Source organism: Camelus dromedarius, chromosome 2 (genome assembly GCF_036321535.1).
Source record: "Camelus dromedarius isolate mCamDro1 chromosome 2, mCamDro1.pat, whole genome shotgun sequence".
Lineage (NCBI taxonomy): Eukaryota > Metazoa > Chordata > Mammalia > Artiodactyla > Camelidae > Camelus > Camelus dromedarius.
In genome coordinates, this window is record NC_087437.1 from 46859729 (window position 1) to 46887066 (window position 27338).

Consider the following 27338-nt stretch of genomic DNA (forward strand, 5'->3'; position numbering starts at 1 on the left):
AACACTCCTCTCCTCCCCAACATCATTCTTAAAATAGCAGAAGTTTTTCTTAGAACAATTTTTATATGTATAAATAAAAACATGGAGAACCTAGGATCCATAAAGTGACTCTAATGTAAATTATGCAGGGAAATTTGGATTAACTCAATGTAAAGATTACATTGTATTGATTACAATACTAATTTATAATACAACAAACTCTTCCACAATCACTTTCTCCAATAACTGCAACCTCAAAGAAAAGCTTCTAAGTCAGAACAAACTCACAGAATCATTAAGACAATATAAAATGGAGTAAATGTTCCATATTCCAATATTCCAAATAGTTTTACCAAGGTTTCTTCAAGCCTTAAAGACTTTCAGTTTGAGCTAATTTATGATTTAAAAAAAACAAAACAGAAATTGCAGGGAAATGTTCAAAACTTTTCACTGTTCTACATACTAATTTAGAGGTCATGAGGATTTTTTTAAAAATTTTTTCTAATGAGGCAAGGCACTTTGGGGGGGGCTTGGTTTAGAAAAAATAGTATTACATTTGCTTATTATATTTACTATTTAGAACCATTTTGGACAAAGAAAAAACAGTCTACATAACTCTGAAATGAACAAACACAACATGTGGCTTTTAAGAATGTTAAAGGAAAGTCACTTGAAAGTTTAAAACTCCTTGTTTTTGAGCATCTGGTATTATAAAGCAAAATACCTTCCTTTTTTCATTAAACTTTTTTTCTGTAGAATAAAATTAGGAAGGTAATAGGAAAGGAAGCAATCCTTGGATCATGTTAAAGTAAGGATAGTTGGCTAATGTCATTATCTAAAGATTATTAATAAGGGATCAAGAAGTTTAAAAAAATAAAGGTAATTAAGCTATTGAATTATACTAAAAAAGAAATGTGGCAGATTCTTGCCTTTGTTAATGTTTATGTAAGAGGCTCCATCATAAAACTGAACTGTAAAATTATTTTTAAATATGTAGAACACAAAATGAATTTTTAGCAAATGTTAGGAAATTCTTTTGTTATAAATTACCCAGATTTTATAAACAAATTCCCCCTAACTTACATTTTGTTTAAAGTAATAATTTTATATCATACAAATAAATTTCAGGTATGAAAAGTGCGTTATCACAATAATACCTCTTTGCAAGTCCAAAATTCTTGGTTTATAATAAAACTGTAAAGAATTAAAAAAAAAAAAAAAAAAAAAGGGAGTAAAACCATCAGTGCCATCTATTGCAGAAGTCCAGCCTCTTAAAATGTTGCTCAACAAGTTGCAGAGAAACACGTCTGGAAGCAACATATAATTGAAAAGAAACTACTTGTGTTTTTACCATTTTACATTATTACTGTCTCTAGTATTTTCTCCTTCCCAAATAGAAATTCACATCCTCTATAACGTTGCTCTTGAGTCAGCCATTCTGCGCAGTCGCCACTTGTATGTTTCCAAAATACTCTTCTTCATGTGTTCTCTTCAAACTGCCTGTGGTACCAGAATGAACAGATAACGACCTTTCTATCTGAAGTGGCAACATCACCTGTATTGTTAATTTTTCTAAATAGATGGCTTCATATTCCTGAAGTTGAAGGACAAATCCAGCACTAGGATTAATACAAAATCTTCTTTCTTGAACAAAATGCATCTCTGTACTTCATTCCAAACGTTACCATAATGTATGCAATAATAAAGGCAGCACTCCTGGAGATCCCTCCATTCCCATGGACAAGAACTTTTCCTCCACTTTGTAAGCTCCCATCAATAAACTCTCTAGTCATGGGGAAAAAAAAGTATTATATTTTCAACTGGATTATCTGCAATATCCAAGACTAAATATCTAAATAGTTGTTGAAAGTTGGGTTTAATAGTTTGCTTCAATATTTTGTCTTATACATATTATATGAGTTATTCCATATTTCTTTATTATAGGTAGCTTGCTTTTCATAGCTGAAGAATATGGGCCTAAAAACAGTCCAGGTAAAATTTCCTACATCTCTCGTCTCACAGTATAGGTCCACTCGTCGGCGGCTTCTTTGCACTGTGGGAGCGCGGGCAACTCCAGCCTCACGTCCTCCACGGTCCGGCCGCGAGCTTGGGGGTGGGGGGTGGGAGTTACCCGGCCGGCCCGACCCGCGAGCTGGCAGTGGCGGTGAGAGGTAGCAGGACGGGTAGACCGGAGGACTGAAGGGTAGACAGCGGTCTTACACTAAAACACGCAGACTAAAGGGACCCAGCGACTCCGGCGGCGGCGGCAGCGGCGGCGGCGACAGCCAGGAAGAGGCGGTGGAGCGGCTCGTGCCCAGCCGCCATGCTGCTGCCGTCTCCCTTCCCGCGAGTCTCCGCGCCCCTCGGGCCGCCCAGGTTCCGGCACCAGCACGAGCCCTACAACCGTCTCCCCTCCTTCCTCCCCACCCTCCCAATGTATTAGTAATTTCTTAAAACCAAATCATTTTTTAAAATTCTGAATCAAATATGCAATGTATGTATCTTTTCTTATTGGCACCATATATATTACACTTAACTGGAATTTTTTTTAAAAAATCACCTTTCACTAAAAAAATGGGAAAATTTAATGAAAGTATATGAGACTATTGCCAAGCACTGGATATTAGGAAACAAGGTGCTCTTGTCAGAGAAGAAGCACAGAGAGTGACTCCTACAATTTCCCTGGCTTTACTTCTGTAGGTACTTCCAAGAACTCAGTTCTGGGAGGATGGAATGAAGCAGAGCAAGGCAGTGTTGGGTTGAGGAAATAGAGATTCCAGTGTAAGAAAGTTGAGGCAGGAAGAGTTTTCTGGCCAGGGAACTAGAAGAGGTGATTTATGCAGAGAGAGTACTCCAAAAATCTGTGCAGGGGTCTACTTGGGTCTGTCGCTAAACACCAAGCTCTGCGTGCATCAAGTAAAGCTCTGTCATCCCAAGCAAAAATGAACCAGCTAAACCAAAAACTATCAACTACTGGGAGGTCGTCAGCTACATAATTCCTGAACTTACATAGGGGTGAGAGGTATTCATAACTCAGGGTATTCCTTAGATACCGCAGAGGATCAGACCTTAACTGTAATGCTAAACTAGTTCTGCAAGAAAGGATATTGTAAAACCTTCCGAACGAAGATTAAAACTAACCTAAAAGGATCAAGTTGATTGTCAACTAACTTATCTGCCTGCCAAAATAAACGCCAACAAGTTTTAAAAGAAAACAACAAAATCCATATACGTTTATATGGATTTTTATCTATCTGTCTATATATCTATTTTCACATAATACATGACATCATAATGGCGAGCAGCTGATCCAAAATTAATAGACATGTGAAGACAGAAAAATCTGTACATAAAAACAGACACAGAAATGACAGAAACAAAGGAATTAATAAACAAGGACTTTAAAATTGTATATATAAGATGAAAAAATTAACCAAGTACACTTAATAGTACATTTATATTTGACACTGAAGTATATAGATCAGTGAATTTAAAGACATAACAGTAAAAACCATCTAAACTTAAGCAAAGGCAGAGAAAAATAAACAAAAAAAAAGACAAGAAATGAAAAGAAAATGCCTCAGTGATTTGTAGAGTGATATCAAGTGTCAAAGATGCATGGCATTTGAGTACAGATAAAAAAGAAAAAGAGGACCAAAAGAATGTGTAAAAAAATAATGGCTAAAATTGTTTTCAAACTGATGAAAATCCAAGAAGCTTGATGAACACTAAGCGAGATAAACAGAGAGAAAACCATACCAAAGAATGTGCTGGGAAACAGTGATAAAGAGAAAACTTCAAAGCTGCCAGAGGAAGAAATCACAATATATATTGGAGTACAAAGATAAGAATGATCCCTGACTTTTCATCCAAAAAAAAAAAAAAAAGGTAAATGAGAAGACAATGGAAAAAGACAATCCTTAAATTACTAAAAACACTCAGAATTCTACATGCAGCAAAAATAAAACTAAAAACATTTTCATACAAACAATACTTAAGAGAATTTGGTGTCAGCAGATCTGCACTATAAGGTACATTAAAGAAAATTCTTCGAATGGGAAGCTGGCTCTTCAAAAAGGTATAAAGAGTGTGAGAAATGTTAAAGGTGTGAAAAAATTTTTTTCTCATTTAAAAAATTCCTTCAATTTGAGGCCATAACATTAGACTTATAATAATGAATTGTAAGATATGCAGCAGTAAAATATATGATAACAATTGCACAAAGAATAGGAGGGTGAAATGGAAGTATATTATAAGATTCATGCATCATACATGAAGTGCTGTAATAATATCTGAAGAAAGACAATGATATATTAAAACTGCATATTGTAAATCTTAGTTCAGCTACTAAACAGCAAAACAGATACAGCTTATAAGAATAGACATAAAACCAAACAATTAAAAATACTCAATCTGAAAAAAAAGAAAAGGAGAAAATAAATGAAGAGCAGATGAAACAAGAAACAAATAGAATGATGCTAATAGTAAACACATCCAGATCAAAAAATAAATACAAATAGTCAATGTACTTCAAATAAAATGCAGATTGTTAGACTGATAAAAAGGCAATACTCAACTATGTTCTGTTTACAAGAAATGCACTTAAAATATAGAAACTATATTTTTAAAGTAAAATGATGGAAAATGATAAATAATACAATTTACTAATCATAAGAAAGCAGCATTGGCTATTAAATATTAGAAAAGTAGACCTCAGAGCAAGGAATTTGATCATTCTTAAGGAGACATGTTTAATAACAATAAAGGGACCAATTCATTAAGAAGAATAAAAATCCTAGATGGTATATGTACCTAACAGAAAAGCTCCAAAATTTATATATATATATATGTGTGTGTGTGTGTGTGTGTGTGTGTATATATACACACACATGCATACACACACACACACACACATATAAGCAAATACTGAACAGCTGAAAGGAGAAATAGACATGCACAATTACAACGTGGCTCTTCAACACTCTTTCCTCAGTGAAACACGCAGGCAGCATATCAGCACAGGTACAGATGATTTGAACAGCACTTCCCACCCACTGACCTAATGCACGTTTATAGGACACTTTAAACAACAATAGCAAAATACACATTTTTTCCAAGTGTCCACAAAACTTTACTAAGGTTACAAACAAATCTCAATAAATTTTTAAACAATCAAATTGACACTATTTAATCAGACCATTGTGGATATAGATTATAAATTTTAAGAAAGATACCTGAAAACTCCCCAAATAGGTGGAAGTCACTTTTTGAAATAATGAAAGTGTTCTATACGTTTGTCAAACATGGTGACTTATATTTTTAAATCAGTGCATCTTATTGCCTGTAAAAAATACTTTTTTCTAATTTGGTTCAATATTAACTAAAAGTATACCAAAAATTACTTATGTGACCCTTTTAAAGTACTGTTGGGCGTCTGTACCCACAGAAGCCACGGACAGGTACAGCCTGTCTGGGAGAGCTTTCAGTCCCCTGGTGGTCCTATTTCCTATAGTTCTTTGGGCTTTCAGGTGTTCTCACACTCTTTTATTTACACGGAATGCCATGCTCCTCTATCAGTATATTCAAATTACACACCACGTTTTTTCTTTCAAAGTCAATTTTAAATGCCACAGCTCCCATGAATCTTTCCTGTGTTTGAAGTAATCTTAGCCTAGTCTGAGCTCTTATGTTAAATTGTCTGTTCCTCCAATGGTATTTGTATAACCTACCTTGCATTATTCATGAAGTAGCCCATCTGACCAGAATTCAAACTCTTTAAGTGCAAGACCTTGTCTTACTAACTTCTCTATGTGTGCTAGCATTTAGAAAAGTGCCTGGGTCATAGTAAATGGGTATTTATTAAATGAATGAATACATGACTATGTCATTGTAATCTGTATATAATCATGGTCTACATTTTAATATTTTATTAAAATTCACTGAATTCTCTACTTGTAATTATTGAGTTTGAGTCACTTATAACCCTACCATATCTAATTCTAGCTTGCAGCTCCTATGATGCTCCATGCTCACAAGCCAGATAATCAAGCTTATTAAAGACTGTGCATTAAGTAAATGTAATTAGGCACTTAGGGAGGGTGTAATGACTTTTCATACATTAAAGCATGGCTTGAGACTTCGGGCTTTAAATCTAATTGCCTAGAAGGACTATTTTGTCAGCATCCACATTTGGGGTAATATTTTGAAGATTAAACAATGGTTTCCAGAAGTCTAGCCGCCATAAGAATAGGGTATTGCTTGCTAGAAAAAGCATTCCTGTTATAGAATATGGCCATTCTACCACTGGATATGTGTCCTCTTTGACAAATGAATTCTGGTGTTCAGGACTCAAAACAAGACAGCTGTCACAGCACCACTGAGGATTCCTCTAAATTGCAGCAGATGGTGCTACTTATTTGGCCATCTAATGCTCTTCTGAAGTATCAGTTGGCTAACTGCTGTGGTGGAGGTATGAAAACAGGAGACGTATTTAGAGCCAGAGGATGCAAGCACAAATGTTTTGGGACACAGAGTTTAAACTGATATGGAAAAATTGTATCCAGCAAATTGCCAGGCCAGATTCATTGAACGGTATGTTTGAAAGCCCATCTCTCAAATGAAAGCAGTCATGGAAAATACAACTTCTTCGACCAGCTGTACTATAATCTCTTCCCTGCTCTTTTCCCCTGAGAGGCACACATGCTTACGGGCAAACTCACACATGCACACACACACAGCATACGTATTCCTACATATACAGTTGCTAACCAGTCTGCAATTTAAATTTAACACTACTTGGGAACTAGCTGGGTCACCTGTGGCTGGTCAGTGGAAGTATGCACAGCCCACGTCAGTGGCCTTTCTCAACCCTATTTTTAAGCTGCTCTGTTGCAGCTTTTTATCAGTGTATAGCCATCTGGCTTTCTGCATCACAGAGATATGGAATATTCAGGCCATGCCTTTGGCCACTTCCATGGCAGCTATGGCCCTTTTCAGAATTAAATTTAGTTAATGAACATTCTGCTTACCACTTCCCAGAGTACAATTTTTAAGTAATTTCTTAACTTTAATTTATATCATTAACTATTTACATATGAAGTTTAAAGATAGCTTACAATAACTATTAAATGGAATACGAGTGCAGTGTAAACTCGTTTTGTAAAGTCAGTAAATTCCTATTATGTGTATAGTGAGCTACTTTCTTACTTGAGAAAAATGGACAAATTAAATTATTCCACTGAACAGCAATTTAAATTGGTGTGCTACATTATCTAAAAGGAAGTAACATAAAAAGTGAAAGATACACAGAAAATTTGGAGATCATTTCCAGGCCTCCATTTGGAGGCCTAGCATTTTTGTGGCACATGAATTAGAAATAACAAAATGAGAATTAAAATGACATCTATAAATAAACATAAGTAAATAAATGGATCAGCTTTGTGTGACTTATCGATAAAAGCAAGTGAGATTGTCAAGGAGAAGAAAAGCCTTTAAAGTACAGGAGTGCTTTACCATAAGGAAGAGAAAGACCCCCAAATTGATCAAGTTCAAAGGCAAACTAAAAACTAAAACAGTAATGAATCTTTTTTTCTTCTTTTTTTTTTTTTTTTGGTGGGGGGTAAAGCTAGGTTTTTATTTATTTATCTTTAATGGAGGTACTGGGGATTGAACCCAGGACCTTATGCATGCTAGGCACACATGCTACCACTGAGCTATACTCTCCCCCCAAAATTAAGACAGTAATAAATACATGTATACATGCCTACATACCTACATACATAAACTCTTACAATAAAGCGGTCATTTATCCCAGAATGAACTCACAGAATGAAAGGTGTAAAACGTTTTTAAATAAAAGCAAAGGAGGCTATCAGCTACAGAATAGGTGTGGAGAGGACAGTCAGGATCACAGCAGGCAAAGTGCCCTGGGGACTAGTCAGCTGGAAGCAGACAGGCATGCGAATGCTTTTCTCCTCATGGGAGAAAATATTGTCGAGGATCTCTCTACCAAATGATCTTTCCAGCAGGTTCTAAATCCTTGAAATGCCTGTAAGAAAAGCTAGGCGCCAACGTGTCTTCTGCACTATTAGGACAGTAAGAGCCAGCAGAAATAGCAGTGCTCTCAGTTGTCAGCGTTTATCAACACAGTCTCTCGTCTGACAGCCGCTGTCATAACTGATTCCCTTTCATCCCAGGTTAACTCTTGGCCCTGACTTGAGATTTATGGTTCAAATTGTTTAAATCCTATTAATTTCTTTTCATGGAAAAATCTATTGCTGACTTGCTGTCTGTCTTAGTTGATCCCTACCCCATCTTCCATCCTTTGCTACCATCCACCTATCCAATACTTACACAGTGAATTAGACCTGATACCCAATATGTAAATTTCCATCCACATTTCTGGTTTCTGTTTACATTTCAAGCCTCCAAAACTCCGCCTCGGTTTTAGTTCATTCCACACTATCTGGAAAAAGTGCTACAAATACGGAAGCCAACAATAGCAACATCACCATATACGCAGATAAAATGAACAAACTAGACATAGTTTGTGTTGTAATAGTTAACATTTACGGAGTACTGAGGGGAGGGTATAGCTCAAGTGGTAGAGCACGTGCTTAGCATGCATGAGGTCCTGGGTTCAATCCCCCGAACCTCCTTTAAAAATAAATAAAACTTAATTACTCCCCTCCCTGCCAAAATGAAATAAATAATACAATAATAAATAAATAAAATATTTAAAAATATGTACTGTATAGCACAGGGAACTAATTTCAATATCTTCTAGTAACTGATGGTGAAAAAGAATATGACAATGAATAGATGTATGTTCATGTATCACTGAACCATATGCTGTACACCAGAAATTGACACAACATTGTAAACTGAATATACTTCAATAAAAAATTATATACAGAAATATTTATGAAGTGCTAAATACTAAGGGATACTCTATTCTAGAATCTAATTTTTACTTATGTTTTTCATGTAACAAGTTACTTTGTAAGTCTGTCTGCATGTCCTGGAGTTATTCCAGGTAGTCATTCCATGAAGGGAGTGCTTTGCTAGGATGGATAGTAGAAATATTGTTGAATCAGGAACATATTTGGAGTTGGTCATGTTGTTCCAAGTTGATAGTAGATGGTATTGTGAAGAAAATATGAATATTTTCATGTTTTTGCCCATTCAGGGCTTTCTGAGCAATGACTGCCAGCAACATTGAGTTAAAGAATGACTAAGCAGAAATTCTCTAGAAAAATAGATAAAAACCATTGGAAAAATATAGAGATTTATTTTCCTGAACTCTTACATTTATAATTCATAGAGTGATAAACTCTGGAGCTATTTGTTTACACTTTAAAGGATTATTGTTATAAACCTGGGAATCTCCCCTCTCTCCTCCAAGACAGAATTTGTTTCCATTAGAGAGCAAAGTTTTCTCCCTTTGTCTCTAGGAGGGAAGATCCTATAGAAGCTCTGAAATCTATAATTTTGCAGTTCCTCATCTATAGTGTAAAACCCCCTTTGCACATGCAGGTAACATCTTCCTCAAGTGAGGGAGAGTACTAATGCTGAGACTGCTATGTGAATAAAATAATTAAACCTCCAGCATGAAAAATGCAAATATTAAAAACTTGCCAGTTATAAATAATAGTGTTCCAGGGTCTGATTAGCCAGTATATTTGTTTGACATGAATGCTTCGTAGAACAAATACTTCCCATGTTTGTTTGTGCAAGATGTTAAGTGTTGCATAAGTAAAAGCATCACAGAATTAAATCAGTTTGAGAAATGGGGCATAGTATGTCTCTATCTGGGATGCTGACAGATTGGGTTCTACAAACTTCAGTAGTAACGAAACATGTTTAGTCTTGACTTAGGATTTACGAATCAGAAATACCACTGTGGAATGACCTCACAGCATCTTTTGGTCCCCTTATATGTGTCAAGAGTATCCAGAAATTAGTGCCATATTCAAAGGTGTATTTTCTGTCTGCATGTCCAGGAAGGGTTACTAGTTGGTGTTATCTTATGTCCCATTGTCCTCAAAGTCTTAGAAATCATTCTCTTGACCCTCTAGAAAGCAACTACTATTCACAAAGAGCAGTGATTTTCAAAGTCGACAGCACATTAGAATCACTCAGGCAACTTTTAAAAAATACCAATGCCCCAAACCATACCAATTAAGAGAGCGTCTGAGGATGTCTGGGAATCTGGAAGACTTAAAAGCTTCCCAGGTGACTCTAATGTGCAGCCAGGCTTAAGAACCACTGACACAGAGCAGTGGTTCTCCAACTTTAATGAATGCAGGCATACTCGCATATGAATGCAGATGTCTGCAAAGCTTATTATTAAGAAGGTCTGGGGTGAGCTAGAAATCTTTCTTTTAAAGCAAACACTCCAGATGATTTTGATGCAGTTCCTCAATGGCCACACTCTGAAATATGTTGATATGGGCTGAACCTACCATTCTGCCTGCTTCGTGACAGTTAGTCAAGAATCCATCTCCCGGAAAACAGAGTGGTGTTCCAACTGTGTCCAGGGAACCCCCATTCCACCTCTATTTTCAGACACAAGGGGCTTTAAATTACTCTAAAATTCTAAGAACAACATCCTGACCCACTCTAGCTGTCTCTGGCAGCACTCTGGGTGGCGGTGAGCAATCGCTCCTCCAGCAGCTGGACTCAGCCGCAGGAGGGAAAGTGCAGCCACTCTAGGAGTATTTCCCCTTGACTGGTCATAAATCTGGAGTCTCGGGTCAGTTACTCCACATGTAAAATAGCTTCTTTGCACCTTAGTCGCAAATGAGGGAAAGTCAGACATACACAAATATGAATTTCTTTCAGAAAACCATGGCTAACCTTCCACTCTTGGTAATGACTGAGTAGCTCATATTAGACCAAGCTCTTGTAAATGACAACTATAAACTCTGGACAGTCTGTAGAAAAAAATTGCCCAAGGCAGCAGAGAAAACAATTTGTTCCAGATACTAGAGGGCAGTCAATATATAGAAAAAATAAATAGCATGTGGTAAGTTTCTTATTTTTAAAGGCTTTTAGCCTAAGAGTAGGACATAGCTGGCATGCAAAATGGCTAAAACACAGAAAAATTCCTCCAGGTTATTGAGGAACCAGAATACAGAATATGGGGCAACCATCATAACTGGAGAATGAAGCTGAGAATCCTAGAAAAAGGAGAGAGTGGGAGAGTCCCCAGTTCTATAAATGACTCTGCTCAAATCTCTGGCTCACCCCCAAACTACACATTCAAGAGGGCAGCTCCCAAGCAGCCCATTTAAGGCTAAAAACAAAAATAAACTAACAAACAAACAAAAATTGAACTATGAGTTCAGGGTTTGAGTTTGAGTTCTCTTTATAGGAATATATCCGAATCTAAAGTCTGTACTATACATGATTCACAATATCCAGTGTACATTCCAAAACCTCATGATAAATTAAAAGTAGAAATATATGACCCATTTTCAAAGGAAAAACAATCTACAGAGCCCAATCTCAAGATAATGCAGATGTTGGAATTACCAGGCAAGGATTTTTAAACAGCTTTAAATATGCTCAATAAGCTAAGGGAAAACTATGATTGTACTGTGTGAAAAAATAGGAAATCTCAGCAGAGAAATAGAAATTTTGAAAATAAACGAAATGGAATTTCTTGAAATAAAAACAGAAACACAGTGTCTAATATAAAACATTCAATGAACGTGCTTAATAGCAGAATAAAAATTTTTAAAGAGTCATTGAATTCAAAGATACTCTAATAGAAATTATCTGATCTGAAGAAGTGCAGAAGGGAAAGATATTAATAAGTTAATAGTGTCTCAGGAGTCTGTGAGAATTTATACCCAAAGGTATAAAATGCATATTACTGGAGTCCCAGCAGGACTTTCAGATGAAATATTTGAAAATACAAGAGTCAAAAATTTCTCAGATTTGATGAAAGACAAATTTATAAAGATTTAAATAGAGTGGGCACCAACAAATGCCTCCAAGTACATTAGTCATAGTGCTAAAGACCCAAGATAAAGAGAAAATAAAATCTTGAAAGCAGCCAGAAAAAAAATGACACATTGAATACAGAAAAACAACAATTCAACCAAACATTTGCTTCTTATCAGAAGCAACTGAGACCCAAAGATAACTAATATGTACAGAAGATGGTCCAGAAATAGACATGGGAGTGGGAATAGGGGAAAATACAATAATTTAACAGAGCCATCCACAGAGGTGATAATGGAGAAAATACTGGACTCTCGAGATTATATGATGCAGTCAAACATTACAAAGATGAGATATAAGACAAAATTCCACCATGAGCCGTAAAACACAAATAGAGAATGATACACATTAATGTGGCACACATCATCATAGGGTAATAGGCACGTGTTATGATACGGTCAGACCGTAATTTGAACTCGCACAAACTGTTTCTCCCATACGGTGGTATCACGTAAAGAAGCCGTGTGCTCTGCCCGCTCCCCTTCCCTAACTGCACAGGCACGTTCATCTGTCTAAGAGGAGTCGTTCTCTAATCCTAGTTCTGCTCCGTTTGTATGATATAGCTATTATTTCAAAAAACTCTAAAATATTTATGTGCTTTAACACAATAATTTCAGTTTGATTAATTTAGCCCAAGAAAAGTATATGAAATGCAGATAAATATTTACACACAGGTATTTATCAGAGTTTTACTTACACAAAATTTTTAGAAATAATATTAATGGCAGAAGTACAGGCATAATTAAATGACTATGGGAGATTTATGACGTGAAAAAATTAAACTCTAAAAATCATTTGTGTCAAGACTTTTTAATGATAATTGAAAATGTTTATGGTATAAAGTTGAATTTAAAAAGTTACCATTACCATTGTCTGAATTACGTTAAAAAAAAAAAAAACTGGAAAGAAAATGCCAAATGTCCATACTGCTTGTCTCTGGGTTGTGGAATTATTGTTTTGCTTTGTTTAGTTCTGACTTCTTTTACTTTATGGGTAATTTGCAAATATTTCAAAAGGATTATGTCTTATTTTATAATTTAAAAAAAGGAAGAAAGGTAGAAAAATAAACATGGTTCCTCAAAAAAACTAGACTATCTCCAGCTGTGAGCTGCACCTAAAGCAATGAGGTGTGGGTGGGAAGTTGAAATCTAGGTGCAACAGTGGATCAGAAACTACAGGGAATCAAAAAATCCAGGCCCCTATGGCTAGTAATGTCAGAGTCAGGACACTCATGATTTAGGGAAACCAGAAAACTGTCAGTCATCGACCAGAGCTATATAAGCAAAGGAAAATCAGATGGATAAAACAGGGTAGGTGGTCAAATAATCAAGTAGAAAGTCAGAAACAAGAAAAGAATAAAAATCACATTACTGGGGGGCAAAGAGATTTTCAGGGTGAGTTCCTTCAGCAGAAAACGTCATACATGCTCTGGGTTAGAACAGAAACCAGCCTGAGGATTTGGCCACTTCAGAGTCTCTCTAGGAAAGCAGGTAAACTGGCAAACCCAACAAGCAAAGGACAAAGAGGGGGCGTGGATTCCAGTAATCTCCTGTGTAGCCGACATCGGAGAAGAAAGAAGGGAGGGGAGAGAAAGAAAGAGTGAGAGGGAGGGAGACAGACAGAGAATGAGCTTAAGGGTCCCTGAAAATTGTTGGGTAAAGGAACAAACCAGTGCAGAAGTCAGGGCCCTGGGACTCTGTAGACCTGCACTGTAGCTTATTCACAAGCATGTGATCTAAAATGTTATTATAGATGAAAGAAGAAGAATTATGTTAAACACTAGATTATATGTGTTGAATATCTGTAGTAACTACAATGCTTGCTATCTACAAAACATCCCTTTCATTTTCCAGCAGAAGAACAATCTATATTCTATTTACATTATGGGAGTGTGTACACATTTATTATATTTTTCAGACTGCAGTTCTCTATAATACTTCCATTTATTTCCTTGTTAACATTCTATTTTGGAAACGCCAAGTCTCAGAAGTTGCTGACTACATACTCTTCATCTGTCACAAACATTTGCTACGGGTTCATCCTTTGGAAGGCTCACAATCACACAACTGAACATTTACAGTCTATTACTCACCTACAACAAATGCAAAGTGAAGAGAGGATCTATAGAAGTTTTCCCATGTCTTCACAGCCTTTCACAAATACGGAGACACCCCGGCCCCAGCCCTGTGCCTGTAAAATACCTGCTTCCCTCCTGCCCATGTTAATAACACAATAAAGTCCCTATGACAATTTCTTTCAATTTGGCGTTTATCTCAATCAAACGTATCATTAGTTATATTCAGTTCATTTAAAATTAACCACATCTTCTGTTCAGATGCTGCTGGAATTGACCTAGCATGTCTGCAGAGATAATAAGATTAAGGTGAATGTAGTAATGAATAGTATAACACAGCCTAATTATATACCATACTCCCATTCACCTTAATTTGAGAAAAAGCAGAAACTGGATGGAATTCAAAAGGCAGCAGATTGAAAATGGATAAAAAGACTTTTTATGCGATGTATAATCAGCTTTCAGAATTCACTGCTGCAGGATATTTCTCAGGCTAAAATTTAGTAAAGTTTCAAGATAAGAATAAGAATGGCATCTGTGGGTACACTAGCTGGATGTGAATTTATGGAAGCTATCAATCCTCATGCTGGTAGCCATAAAATCATCACCAGCTGGTGCTGGGATGGAAACCCTCCCTGTGGTACCCCTCTGCACAATTGGCCAGATGCATGATGCACTGCTGTTGTTGTACAAAGACAAAAGAACCCAGAGAGCCTTAGGCATTAGCCTTTGCCAAAGGAAAGACTGTGCACATGATGGAAACTTTCAAGCAAGTCATGAGCTGTGGTCCTGAGTCTCACAGCAGCCTCCTCTATCTGTTTTTTGATCAAATGGCATTTCCTTCGTCATGGTAAAATACAATGATTCCTCCTTTCCACGGAATTTATTCAATGTTATCACAAAATTGGTGTACATTTTATTTGTTAGAAATATAAGTCATCTCTGCTGTGAATATCCAGACCACCTTTCACTGAAAAGTGGCAGGTCCCAAATGTCCCCCTTTGAAAGTGGTAACAATGGCAACGGTGGTGATTGGGGGCTTTTGTTAATGGACAGCATGGCAGGTCTATTTGTTGGCATTCTCCCTGACATCCTGAGCCCTTTAATTCTGTCTGACAGATTCAGGCCATGCTCCAGATCTCAGAAAAGAGGTGAGAGTATTGATCCACCTGTTATTGTTGGTGATTTACTGTTCCATTGCTTTAGCAAATTTAAACACACATGCACGCACATAAACACTCACCGCTGGGGTCACAGCTGCTAGATGGTAGAGTAATGAGTGATTATTTTCTTATCTCTCCTAAGCTCTGTAAGTAACTTCTCTTGTGGATTCATGACAGTCCTGCAGATTTAAGCCAAATAAATGGTATCTTTTCACCTTAAGGTCAAAGGGTTCCTAAACATGGTAATAAATGCTTGTTGAAAATAGAAACTCATGCATATTGAAAGCTTGCAAAAAGCTTTTTTGACCATTCTATAGTTTAAGATAAATTTGAAAAAATGTGTAATTTTGGAGTAGTCTAATAAAGTGTTACCAAAAGGTAAACAACATAGAAGTTGTTGGTTTAAAATCATGAAGCCATTTCCTCTCCAAAGCTCCAGATGGTCATCATGGAACTTTCCTCTTAAATGGCACTGCATTAGGACACTGCCAATTATAAGCACGTTGCCATTGCACAAAATGGTTTTTTAATGTATTCCACTCTTTCTTCAATTTTTTCCCATTGTTTTATATACTTACAGCATTTTTACCCTCAAAACATGATATGAACAAGTTGTGTTATTGTATTAGTGTGCTCAGGCTGCCACAACAAAATAGCTCAGGCTAGGTGACTTAAACAACAGAGAGATTTTATCACAGTTCTAGAGGCGGGAAGTCTAAGATCAAGGTTCCAGCAGGGCTGGTTTCTAGTGAAGATTGTCTTCCTGGTTTGCTGATGACCACGTTCATACCATGTCCTCATGTGGCCTTTCCTCTGTGTGTGCACAGAGAGAGCATGAACTCTGGCATCGCTTCTTCTTATATGAACACAAGTCCTATTAGGTTAGGACTCCACTCTTACGACATCATTTAACCTTAACTACCTCCATAGAGTTCCAACCTGCAAATATAGTTAAATTGGGAGGTCAGGACTGTAAAATGAATTTTGGGGGGAACACAATTCATAGTCCATAGCAGCCATCTTATTTTTTTGACTTAATCCCCCCAATTTTTTTGCCTATATAAAAAATATCCAATTTCCTCTGAGGTGGATGACACTCACTATTTAGATAAGTGCCAATTCTTAGTAAATTGAAAAATATATCATAGGCTCTTAAGGCAATTTCAAAAGAAGTTCTAGACACATGTTGGAAAATGTAACAGATTAAATAAATAGCTTCCTAAAATGACTATATTCTTACCTAGAGAGAATAAGTCATAAGAATTAATCATTTTTATTTGTTCATTTTGAACCAACTTTATATCTTACCAGTGCTTCATTATTCAAGAGAAAAAATGTTGATGCCCTTCTGCAATGGCTGAATAAGCTCCAAAATAGCTTCAAACAGCTCTTCTGCTAATGACAACTATAAACTCTGAACAAAATACTAAAAAACAGTATCTTGAGGGCTCTGGAGAGGAAATAAGGCAGGCAGATTCTGAAAAGAAGTTGTCACTAGAAAAATGCAAATAGTACTGCCTTCTGTCCCTATATTCTGATAGGAAGCCCACTGTGTTTATGTCCTGAGGAATCAGGGAATGAAGCCAGCAACCAAAGATGATGGAGAATGGGAGGGAATCATGGAAAAGACAGATCCAGACAGGGGAATCTTCAAACTGTGTGAATAAACTCTGCCCAGGTCTCTGGATAATCCTGAATGATGGATGCATGAAGAAAGCTACCAGCAGACCAGTCAAATGGAAAAGAATTAAACTTAGATTTGAGCTGTCACCCACCACAGGTGAGCCAGAGTTTGCAGCTTGAATCTGAACAAGTTAATTGCCTGCAAAAACAAAAAAAGCAATACATTTTGAGGAATATAGCAGAATCTAGAGCCTACACGGGATAACATTCACAATGTTTAGGATGCAGCCCAAATTATGTTACATGCAGGTAACCAAGAGAATATGAGCCATCTTCATGGGGAAGGACAATCAGCAGAGCCCAACTCTGAGATGATCTGAAGTTGGCATTAGCAGACGACTTTAAAGCAGGTGATATAAACATAAAATCAAAGAGGTAAAAGAAAATACACCTTTAATAAATGAAAAGACAGAAAATGTGAGCAGAGAAATAGAATACATAAAAAATAACCAAATAGAAATTTTAGAAGCAAAAAATACAATATTAGAAGTTCAAATGTCACTAATTGGACTTAATAAAGGAGAAAATAGATTAAAAATAAAAATAAAGACACATAAAGACCTGAGATAGATCAAAATATCTAACATATGTGAAGCTGTAGTCCCAAAAGAGAAGGAGACTGAAGTGGACAGAAAAAAAATCTAAAAAATAATGACTGAAAAGTTCACAAATTTGGAGAAAGACAGATTCAAGAAGCTCAGCAAATCCCAATCTGAATGAGTCCAAAAAGTACCTCACCACTCCTCACCCTGCCAGGTGCATCATAGTCAAACTGTTGGGAGGCAGAAGATAAGAAAATAAATCTTGAGAGCCAGAAAACATACATATATAGCATGGAATTTTCATCAGAAACTCTGGAGGATGAAGACAGTGAACAGTATCTCTAACTTATCAAAGCAAAACAAAGAAAACAACAACAAAAAATCCAGAATTCTACATCCAGCAAAAATATCTCCCAAGAATGAAAGAGAAAGAAACACATTTTACATAAAGGAAACCTAGGAGAATTAATCCCAGTATACCAACACTAGAAAAAATTTCTAAAATTCTTCAGGCTGAAAGGATATGGAACTGGGGCAAAACTCAGATCTTCAGAAATAAACGAAGAGCACCAGAAATGGTAAGAATCTTAGTAAATGACAGGCTATTTCTTTAAAATACCCATGACTATTTACAGCAAATTTATAATGGACATCAGAAAGGCAGGGAGAAAATGACCTAAATTGCAAAGTTTCTGCATTTCATATTAGGTTATATTAACTCCAGCTAGAGAAAATATTTTGAGCAAAAGTAGAGTTTCCCTTACTGACATATTTATCCATTTACCAACAGGATTTTAGAAATTTTCATCCACATTTAATATATTTTATTTATTTTTAAATTGTGCTTGTTTCATCAGTAGATATACTAAAAAAATAGGATACAATGGTAATTTTTTTAACTTCTGGGCAAGGATGACACAAATGATTAAATGATTTACAAATAATTTGATGAAATGATAGAGTTAATTTATTCAACAAATACTCATGGAATGCAGTAATGGAAAAAATATATATATTTGGATTCTCTCAGATTATACACACACACACACACACACACCCCAATACCAGCTGGATTAAAAGCATATGAGGAGGGATGGAAACTTTACCTTTCAAGTGAAGACATATGTCTTATTTTAAAACAAGACCCAGACAGCACTAAAAATGAAATAGTTAAGAAATAACAGATAAATAAGCATTTAAATTAGACTGTTTTGCATCAAGAAATATTAGAAAACACATAAAAGATAATTCACAAACTAAGAGAAGAAAATTAAAACTACTCCTAAAAATCAGCAAGTAAAAAAGAACTAGTTCAAAGGAAAAGATATGAACAGATACTCATAGAAGAGAAAACAAAAATGGTCAATTAAGAGGCAAATATATATCATCCATTAATAATCAAGGAGATTATAATTAGTCCACAGTAAAGTAGCATTTTATTCCCATAAGATTAGCAAAAATTAAAATACCTGACAAGATCACATTTTAGTAAGAATGAAAATTAATGGAACTCATGTATTATTATGAGAAGTAAATTCGTAAAGGCCACTTTAGACAGCAATTTTGCAATATCAGGTAAATTTAAGATGCAAATATGCTACTCTTCAGGAGTTTTACTTACAGACATATAGCTAGAAAAACTCTTGCACAAATGCACAATATCATATGCATAAGAATAATTACTACAGTGTTGTTAGTAATAGAAAAACATCATTGAAGGGAATAAATCTATTATGTTATCTTCATAAAAAAGACTATTATATGGCAGTGAAAATGAAAATTGAAACAGGTGTTTTAGAGATCAACATAGGTGTATCTCACAAAACATAACACCAAACAAAACACAAGCTGCATTTATATAAAACTTGAAAACATGTAGTAAAACCTTGACCCTTGAACAACATGGGTTTGAACTGTGCAGGTCCAGCTATATGGGGATTTTTTTCCAATAAATACATAGGAAAACTTTTTGGAAATTTGCAACAATTAAAAAAATAAACAGATGCACTGGCCTACCCTAGAAATACTGAAAAAATTAAGAAGTTAGATGTGTCATGAATGCATAAAATATACATAGATACTAGTCTGTTTTATCATTTGCTACCATAAAATATATACAAATTTGTTACAAAAAGGGAAACTTTCTCAAAACTTATGCACTCAAATACAGACTCTATATGGCACCATTCGCAGTCAAGAGAAGTGTAGCGGGCGAGGGTATAGCTCAGTGGTAGAGTGCATGCTTAAGAAAAATACAATATGATATCACTTATATGTGGAATCTGAAAAAAAAAAAAAGACAAACGAATTTATATACAAAACAGAAACAGACTCACAAACATAGAAAACAAACTTATGGTTACTGGAGGGGAAGAGGGTGGGAAGGGATAAACTGGGAGTTCCAGATTTGCAGATACTAACTGCCATATGTAAAATAGATACACAACAAGTTTATACTGTATAGCACAGGGAACTATATTCAATATCTTCTAGTAACTTACGGTATAAAAGAATATGAAAACAAATGTATGTGTGTTCATGTATGACTGAAGCATTAAGCTGTACACCAGAAATTGACACAACATTGTAAACTGACTATACTTTAATAAAAATATACACATACTAAAAAAAAGAAAAAAGAGAAGTGTAAACAAGTGGAAAGGACACAGTATTAAATCATAACTGCATAAAATTAACTGGAGTACATACTGTACTTCTGTAATAATTTCACAGCCACTTCCTGTTGCTGTTGCGGTGAGTTCAAGTGTTGGGAGTAACTGCTTAAAATGTGGTGTGATGTTAATAATCACAGTTTTCTGTGAGCAGTTTTCTCTCCAGTAAATTGTACATGGCAGTAAAAAGTGATCTCTCACGGTTCTTATGTATTTTTCATCATGTTAAGTGTAATGCCATAAATCTTGAATAGCACCATGGGACCCATATGAAGTGCCACTGGTGATGCTGGCACTCCCAAGAAGCAGAGAAAAGTCATGACATTCAAGAAAAACTTAAGTTGTTTGATATGGACCGTAGATGGAAGTCTGCAGCTGCATTTGCCCACCACTTCAAGATAAAGCCAGCATAAGGACAAATATAAAAACAGGAAAAAGAAATTCTCGAAGCTGTCACTGTAGCTATGCCAGCAGATGTGAAAATTTTGTACCTCTTGTTAAATACCTTTTTACTTGCATTGAAAATGCAGCTTTTATGTGGATGCAGGATTGCTATAAGAAAGACAAACGTATGGACTCTAATACAATATGAGAAAAAGTGAAGTCATTATATGACTACTTACAGCAAAAGGAAAGAGAAGGATGTAAAGCTAGGGAATTTAATGCCAACATAGAATGGTATGATAATTTTAGAAAGAGGTTTGACTTAAAAAAAAGTCAAGATAATAGGAAAAGCAGTTTCTGTTGACCAAGAGGCAGCAAAAGAGTTCCCAGATGCCATGAAGAAAATCACTGAGGAGAAAGGATATCTGCGTGAATAAATTTTTCATGCAAACGAAAGTATCCTATTCTGGAAAAATATTTCCAGGAGGACAGTTGTTAGTAAGGAAGAAAAGTGAGCATCAGGATTTAAGGAAGGAAGGGACAGGCTAATTCGACTCTTCGGTGCACGTGCAGTAGGGTTTATGATCAGGACTGCCCTTGTCTATAAAGATGCTAACCCTGGAGTTTGAAGGAAAAAAAAACAAACACCAGCTGCCAGTCTTTTAGTTGTGCAAAAGAAGACCTGGATAATAAGAACCCTTTTGCAGGATTAGTTTCATTGATGCTTTGTCCCTGAAGTCAGGACAGTATGTTGCTAGTAAGGTATTGCCTTTTAAAGTTCTTCTGATATTGGACAATGCCCCTGGCCACTCAGAACCCCATGAGTTCAACACTGAAGCCGTCAAAGTGGTCTACTCTCTCCTCAAACTCTAATTTAAGCCTCTAGATCAGGGGGTCTTAAGGTCTGTAAGGCTCATTACACATGATATTCATGGAAAAGATTGTCATTGTTACCAAAGAGAACCCCGACAGAGACAACATCATGAAAGTTTGGAAGGATTACACCATTGAAGATGCCACCATTGCTACAGAAATGATGTTTTGAAAGCCATCGAGCCTGAAATAATAAATTCTTGCTGAAGAAAACTGTGTCCAGGTGTTGTGCATGACTTCACAGGATTTATGGCAGAGCCAGTCAAGGAAATCATGAAAGAGACAATGGATATGGCAAAAAAAAGAAAAAAAAAATGGGGTGGGGGAACTAAAGGATTTCAAGATGTGCATCTTGGGAGAAATTCAAAGTCAAATAGAAACTACACTAGAAGAATTCATGGAAGACAACCTGATGGAGATGAGCGCTTCTGGGCCAGTGCAAGATGCTGAGGAAAACAATGTAGAAGAAGCAGTGCCAGAAAACAAACTGACATTAGACAATCTGGCAGAAGGGTTCCAGTTACTCAAGACTGCTCTTGACTTTTTTAATGAGATGGACCCTTCTATGATATGGGCACAGAAACCAAAGCAAATTTAGAAACATTTTTAGAGAAATGAAAAAGCAAAAAAGTCAGACAGAAATTACAATGTATTTCCATAAAGTTACAGCAAGTGTGCTTGCCTCTGCTGCCATCCTTTCCACTTCCTCCACTTGCCCACCTCTGCCACCCTGAGACAGCAAGAACAACCTTTCCTCTCCCCGCTCCTCCTCAACCTACTCAAAATAAAGATGATGACCTTTATAATGATCCACTTCCACTTACTGACTAATAAATAAACATCATGCATATGTGTATCTTCATGTGAAAACCTAATAATGGTATGGCAAGAACAATATGAGACATTTCAAATTTTTTTATTTATTTATTTTTATTTTATTTCTTTATTTTGGCAGCAGGAGGGAGGTAATTATTTACTTATTTATTTACTTTTGGGGGAGGTACTGGGGACTGAACCCAGGACCTTGTGCATGCTAAGCATGCACTCTACCACTTGAGCTATAACCTCCCCCTAAATATGAGACACTTTTGTGTTATCATCATTATCACCTAAGTATTCATCATGTAGAACATTATGTGCAAGACTTGTATGGAAGTGGTATTTAATATAAAATCAATCATGTGTTATTTTTCTTACTGTTTATAATTTTGCTTTCAAAGAATTAATGTTACTATACAGTATCCCTCTCTCCCTTATAATTGGAGAGACCACATATCAGCCTATCATCACAAGGAAGTGGTTTTTAAAAAAAAAAAAGTAACAATGTTTCCAATACTGTATTACAAATATGACTGTACTACTGTATATTATAAACATTTTGTAACAATTCACTCATTAGTGTCTAGGCCAGGCTACCATGAAGCTGTTGTATCGATTACACTAGGCTATCATAATGCAGTCATTGCTGTTTCTTCATTATCAGTGCAGGAATCATTATACCCATAAATAAATATGAATTTCTTTTTCACTTTTGATGTCTAGTGTTAGTAATATGCATCACATTACAGTGTTTTTATTATATAAGACAATATTGATGTAGGTACTGACAGGCAATTCATCTTGTAAACAGATGATGCAAACTTAAGGTATTGATAAATACAGTACAGTACTCTAGATGTATTTTCTCTATGATTTTCTTAATAACATTTTCTTTTCTCTAGCTTAGCTTATTGTAAGAATACAGTATATAATACAAATAACATACAAAATACTTGTTAATTGATTGTTTACATTATTGGTAGGACTTCCAGTCAGCAGTAGTTTATTAATAGTTAAGTTTTGGGGGAGTCAAAAGTTATATGTGGATTTTCAACTGTGCAGGAGTCAGCGCCCCTAATCTCTGCATTGTTCCAGGGTCAACTGTATATTGTATCTGTATCCATATATCTATAGTATAATTATCAATAAATCCATACAACTGTAATAATAAACACTTAATTCAGTACAGTGATTTTTTTTTTTTTTTTGGAAGCAGGCTGATGCAGTCAGGGAAGGATTCATTTCATAGAAGGGAGAATAGTCAGGAGGCTATTACACAAGTCCTAGCAAGACAAGATCATTTGAACTAGAAAACTTTAGAGCTAAGATCTGAATCCTGCTTTTTATTTTAAATTTACCAATGGAACCTAATCAATTAGAGATCTCAGACTTAATGGGCGAATGTGTCACTTTTCATTATGTGAGAATCCTCAAACTGAAGCTACACTTTCCTCATTATCAGACAGAAGGAGCACCTATCTCCTCACCTTGTTGCAAAGCTATGTGACAGGACTCACCTCGCATCAGTTTTTATAACTAAACAAACCACAGAGTTATTTATACAGTGTTCACCCAAAACAGCAATGAGAAAATATATCAATGTAGTAGATTTTATGAAAGCTTAACTTTTGCTAAATATTTGAGTTACACAATTTTGGCAACTAAACAACTTTTTCTGCCTGCTTTTCTTTCTCTAATATATAGCCTTGAGAAATGAGACTTCATTAATATTGTTGTAAACTCAATATCTAGATACATCTATTCTCCTAACATTTCATTCTAAATATGAAAAATTGCTTATCTTGATATGATTTCCTAACAACAATTCTCCACACATATTTCAATGTGATGCCTGTCATCCAGGAATTTCAGAATGTTTCAGTCACGTCAACACATTAAACATGTTTTATATATTTTATATGTATATATGTATTTTGCAAATTTTTTTGCAAGATAGTCAAAATTCTTTAGACAGTAGTTTATAAGTTTTTACAAGTGAAGAGGTAAGAAAAAAAAAAAAAAAAGCTCTTAGTCTCATTCCTTTCTCTCCATGAAGAAAAGCTCAAATATTTGATTACTGGAGTTTCCTACATGCATTTGAATAAACTGATTTTCCAATGAGAAAAAAAAAGTTTAAAAACCACTGCTCTGCACATGCACTTGAAGTTGCAACTTAAATTTTAAGCATAAGAGCTTATTCAGGCATGGCATCCTGTGGGTCAATATGGAAGCCTATAGGTAATTATCCTACAGGAAGGTTCACTATTGGGAAAATTATTTTTGAAGCTCAAGCTCTACAACAAAAATTATAGAGCATTTAAGGAGGACAAATGCTGCAAAAACACCCCACAGCAATAATCTGAAGACTTTACATCAATGTAACGGAGATATTACATGTATTTTAAATTGCTAATTAGTGAAGACATCCAAGAAGACACAATTAGATGCATTAACAAAAATGATTGGTTTTTAAAAGAACTAATGTGAAGTCCAGTGAAAAATAGTCATTAAAAATTAGAACTCAGTAGACTATACATAGTAGAATGAACAGAAAATTTGTACTTGGAACAAAAGACTGAGAAAATCTTTCAAAATGCATCATAGAGAGATAAAATACTAGAAAAAGTAAAGAAAAATTTAGGAGACATTGAAGATAGAAAGAGAAGTCTTGAGTCCATCTAGAGGTAGTCCTTGAAGATATGAATAGAAAGGATTGAAGTAAAAAGGTAATATATATTTGTTTTCTTGAGATAAATGAAAATATGTATCCTCAAGTTGAACTGGTTCATCAAGCAAGACTGAACAATAAAGAAAGGAAAGAAAAAGGAAGGAAGGTAGGAAGGAAAGAAGGGAGGGAGGAAGGACAAAGGGGGCCTAGAAATATTATAGTAAACTGCAGAATTTTAGGAAAAATCTTAAAGAAAAAAGACATGTAATCTAAAGAGAAATTAAAATTTTGTTACATATATATTTATGGTCTCTATCTCCAAATTCACTCTTCATTACCTGCTATTTAGAAACAGAGATGGACCCTTTTAATATTTTTCTTGGCCAGTTGACATAATGCTGAGCTTTGTTGGTAAAAAGCACTGGAGAGACATGGGATGAAATAGAAGTTTTGCTTCCCAGTTCAATGTCTTGTCAGGTTCCTGCAGTACAGCCCAGGTCCTGCAATACAGAGGGCTTCCCCAGAAAGTGGCTCCTGTAACAGCTGCAGCTTCCCCAGATCCCAGCGTCTGCAGTGCAGTGCAGGTAGCTTCTTCAGTGTTGTACTTCTACATTACAGATAGCTTCACCAGCACCGAGCTTCTGCAGTATCCCGTTGTCAGCTACACCCAACAGCCAACAGCTTCCCTTGGCAAGCCTCTTGGGTCATGCCAAGTTAGAGAACAATTCACATGACTATTCTCACTTCTGTTAGCCCTGCAAAGTTTAAGATCCCCAAGATCACCCTCACTTCTTATACCAATTGCAAGTTTGGGGAGCTCTAAGACCACTTTTAGATTTGATAATTCACCAGAAGTACTCACAGAACTCACTCAAAGCTATTATACTCACAGTTATGGCCTATTACAACAAAAGGATACTGATTAAAATCTACCAAGGGAAGAGATGCATGGGGCAGATTCCAGGAGAGTTCCAAACACAGATCTTCCAGGGTCTTCTCCCAGTAAAGTCATGGTCAGTGTTAACTTCTTTCAGCAATGATATGCAACAATATGCTATGAGTATTGCCAATCAGGGAAGTTCACCCAAGCTTTGGTGCCCAGAGATTTTACTGGGTCACACAGACATAGTTGATCATCTGTGTGGCTGACCTTGGGCATGGAGGTTGAACTGATAACACATGGCCATCACACTTGGCTTCACACTTTGTTACCATCCAATATGGTAACAAAGATACTCTTGTCAGACAGGGCATTTCAAAGTCTTAAAGAATATATACCAAGAACCAAGGGCAAAGGCCAGACCACACTGCCACATTGATGGTTTCATTGCAGATTGCAACTGATGACATAATTCCCTATGAACAGCTTTCTTCAGCATCCTAGAAGGTGGATTTCCAGAAAGTTCCACCAGTGTGGCACCATGAAAACCTCTCTGGCATTCAGCAGTTGTGTACATTTCAGCAAAGTTCTGAATGTCAGCCCTGGCATTAGAAACCACTTCTTACATTTGTAGAAACCACTTCTTACATTTGCTATTTCTAGACTTTTTATACTTTGCTTTTCTTCTCATTATCTCATTCCTTGATATTCCAATCCCCTGTCAAAATTAATGATTCTTTATATTAAACTTTGTCTATTCAAATTACTGTGTGGGTTCTGGACCCTGATGATATAGGAAGTACTGATTAAGTACAGACTTTATGTCTATAATGAAAGTTTCCAGAAGAGAGTGGAAAATATTATCAAAATGCTACTTAAAATTAGCCATCAACATCAAATTCTATGCCAAGAAAAATTATATTTTGAGAATGAATAAAAATATTTTTTGACAAAGACTAGAAATTTTTATTAAAAATAGACTCTTATTGAATGAACTACTAAAGATCTTACATCTATAATAAGGAAAATAAAGCCAAAGGGAAGACTATGCTGCAAGTTACAGAAGTAAACAGAGAGACAATTTTATATTGTTGGTATATATAAATCTCTCTCTCTGTGTGTGTGTGTGTGTGTGTGTGTGTGTGAAAATAAGCTGGAACTAAAGTTATAAAACATCTGATTCTAAAATTCATATGGTAATATAAAGGACAAAGAATAGCCAAAACAATGTTGAAACGCAAGAACAACATTGAATGGCTAACAACTGATTTCAAGACTTATTATAAGGTCATGGTAATAAAATAGCATGGTATTGGCAAAAGATAGAAAAAGATGAATGGAACAGAATTGAGAGTTCAAAAGTATGCTTACACATTTCTGGACAATTTATTTTTAACAAGAGTAAAAAGTCAAATCAGTAGAGAAAGAATAGTCATCTGACTATATGTGACATATTTGTGTAGCAATGTAAAAAATTAACCTCAATTTATACCTCACACCACATTCAAAAATTAGCTCAAAATGGATAAGAGAGATGAAAAACAGGGGAAAAAAGCAGGCATAAGCCCTAAAATACTAACATTTACCAATGT

General features: G+C 35.7%; 1 pseudogene; it reads right to left on the minus strand.

Moving 5' to 3' along the window:
* Positions 1–1063: 1063 nt before the first annotated feature.
* On the minus strand, positions 1064–6006 carry LOC116154471 (serine/threonine/tyrosine-interacting protein-like; annotated as a pseudogene).
* Between the last annotated feature and the right edge of the window lie 21332 nt (positions 6007–27338).